The sequence below is a fragment of the Cebus imitator genome, unplaced genomic scaffold, assembly GCF_001604975.1.
Source record: "Cebus imitator isolate Cc_AM_T3 unplaced genomic scaffold, Cebus_imitator-1.0 Scaffold659, whole genome shotgun sequence".
NCBI lineage: Eukaryota > Metazoa > Chordata > Mammalia > Primates > Cebidae > Cebus > Cebus imitator.
In genome coordinates this window covers 302,710-305,828 of record NW_016107974.1, presented here as the reverse complement: position 1 = coordinate 305,828, position 3,119 = coordinate 302,710, and the positions used below count along the sequence as shown (strand labels likewise).

Genomic DNA, 3,119 nt, shown 5'->3' with positions numbered 1-3,119 from the left:
AAGTAACTGGATGACCATAAAGAGAAGTGAAACAGCTGGCTCCTGCCTCAACTGATTGCTCTCCCCATGCAATGTTCCACCATTGATCCTGCTCGGCCTTGTGAAATTCCCCTTCTAGACATTAGGTTTCTCAAGACCCCCCTCCCATAACTATGTAATTTACCGCACCCTCCCCTCTGCTTGTCATTGATAACCCCCACCCTTATGACTATGCCTGTTTGTAATAGATAACCCCTACCCTTGTGACCATGCACCCTGTGATGCCCTCTCCCTCCCTAAAATGAATTACTACCTTTAACTGACCATTTGCCCCAATCTATTTAAGCAGTCCCCTTTCCTATTCCTCTCGCCTAACTCCTTTTTTGGACTTGGCCCGCTTGCACCCAAGCGCAAAATCAAACAGCCTCGTTGCCCACACAAAGCCTGCCTGGTGGTCTCTTTACACGAACAACACACTCAACAATATGGGTCTGTCACAAAGAAGGCCCCATAGTGGAGCAGATCTCGGGGTCTCCTGCCCTTTTTGGCCTCTTCTGTGATACTCTCCTGTGGAAGGTTGGTCTGAATAACTCCACACAAGGAGTTTGGAGACTGGAAGGTCCACATCAACTGTCAAGGTCCCCAGTGAAGGCAGATATTGATCAGCCCTCACTGAAGACGCCACCAGTAAAGGCTTCAAGACATCATGGGTACATCCTGTGGTCGTTCCTGGGAAACTGCACCTCTTTTGTCTAAAATAAAAATTGGATCCATGTGAACCTAAAGATTTCTTAAATTTCTGAACTTTCTTTTGTGTCATGATTCCATTTGGAAATTGTTCTCATTTCTTGGAAGTACCTGGCATGTTTCGAAATGTTTACATTATAGGAGAGGGGAAACTTTAAGCACAGTAGTCCACACTTATCCTTGGTGGATATGTCCCAAGCCTCACAGCAGGCGTCTGAAACCGTGGATAGCACAAGCCCTGTATATACTGTTTCTTTCTATACATACATACCCACGAGAAAGTCTAATGTATAAATTAGGCATGGCAAGAGATTAACAACAATAACTAATAATAAAATAGAACAATCATAGCAATAGACTGTAATGAAAGTTATGCGAATGTGGTCTCTCTCTCAAAACATCTTATTGTGAACACTGAACCTCAAAAAGTGAAACTGTGGATAACAGGTGACTACTATAATGCAGACAAATATTTTCTGAAAAATATTGCCTCAGTCAGGCAGATAAAGAATTGTGTGTGATATTCTACATAAAAAAACAAAATTTTGCATCTTTTTGACGGATTGGGTTATAAGGGAGAAAACTCAATCTTTTTCTCACCCATCACTAGGTCCATGGCTAAGGCACCTGTCAGAGGTGTTTGAACCAGAGCAACTCCATTTTGAGTAGAGGCTGTGTAAAATGAGGCTGAGACCTACTGGGCTGTATTCCCAGATGATTAGGCATTCTAAATTACAGGACAAGATAAGGAGTCAGCACAAGATACAGGTCCTAAAGACCTTACTGACAAAACAGATTGCAGTAAAGAAGCCAGCCCAAACCCACCAAACACCACCAAGGTGGCGACGAGAGTGATCTCTGCTCGTCCTTACTGCTACACTCTCGCTAGTACCATGACAGTTTACAAATGCCATGGCAACATAAGGAAGTTACCCTATATGGTCTAAAAAAGGGAGGCACGAGTAATCCACCCCTTGTTTAACATATTATCAAGAAATAACCATAAAAATGGGCAAGCAGCAGCCCTTGGGGCTGCTCAGTGTATGGAGTAGCCATTCTTTTTATTTTCTTTTTTGAGATGAAGTCTTGCTCTGTCGCCCAGGTTGGAGTGCAATGGCGCGATCTCTGCTCACTGCAATCTGCGCCTCCCGGGTTCAAGTGATTCTCCTCCGGAGTAGATGGGATTACAGGCGCCTGCCACCATGCCCAGCTAATTTTTGTAATTTTAGTAGAGATGTGGTTTCACCATCTTGGTCAGGCTGGTCTTGAAGTCCTGACCTCAGGTGATCCACCTGCCTCTGCCTCCCAAAGAGCTGGGATTACATGCGTGAGCCACCGCGCCTGGTCAGGAGTAACCATTCTTTTATTTCTCTACTTGCTTTATTTTCTTTCTTTTTTTTTTTTTAGGTGTACAGGAAGTAGAATTTATTGGTGACGTTATTAAGAGGGGGCAGCACAGTGAAGCCCTCATGAGTGCAGGACCCACCGCTTGTCCAGAGGGCCACGATTGGGGATGTACTTGACCCCACAGCCATCTGGGATAAGCTGCTTCTCAGACACCATGTCTTCAAATTCATCGGCATTGAACTTGGTGAGGCCCCACTTCTTTGAGATGTGGATCTTCTGGGGGCCAGGGGACTGAAACTTGGCCCTGCAGGGCCTCAAGCACATGCTCCTTCTTCTGCAGCATGGCATGAATGGACATGGTCAATCGGCCAATGTGAACCCTGGCCACAGTGCCCTGGGGCTTTCCAAAGGCACCTCGCATGCCTGTTTGGAGCCTGTCAGCCACAGCACAGGACAGATCTTGTTGATGCTGATGATGTGGACGGGGTAGAACCACACTCTGACATGAAAGCCATCTTTGCCACAATGTTTTACCATGTGCTTATTGGCACAAATTTGGGCAGCCTCCAGGGCTTCAGAGGAAAGCGGCTCATATTCATCTGACGCCAGGTGGCCACAGAGCAGAAACTCATCCACTTCTGCCTTCTTCCACCCCAGGTCAAAGATGCGAATTTTGACATCAGGGACACCTCAGCAGAAGTGAAACTTTGGTTACGGCTTGTTCTTACAATACTGGTAAGAACGGGTGGGGCAGTGACCCATGGCGACACCCGGATCTTCAGTGGTGCACAGAAGGGAAAGAGTTCTTCCTCTACTTTCCTCCTAACTTGCTTTCACTTTATGGACTTGCCCTGATTTAATTCTTGGGCAACATCCATCAACCCTCTCTTGGCGTCTGGATCTTGACCGCTTTACCGTAACACACCTATAACAAAAGGCAGATTAAAAAGAAAAAATAGCATACAAATTTATTTGATATCACTGCCCAAACAAATGTTTTCTCCTACTGTCCTGAATTTTTACCTCCTGTCTTTTTTTTTTTTTTT

General features: G+C 45.4%; 1 pseudogene; it reads right to left on the bottom strand.

Annotated features, from left to right (window-relative positions):
- Positions 1-2,193: 2,193 nt before the first annotated feature.
- Positions 2,194-2,835, bottom strand: LOC108295811 (annotated as a pseudogene).
- Between the last annotated feature and the right edge of the window lie 284 nt (positions 2,836-3,119).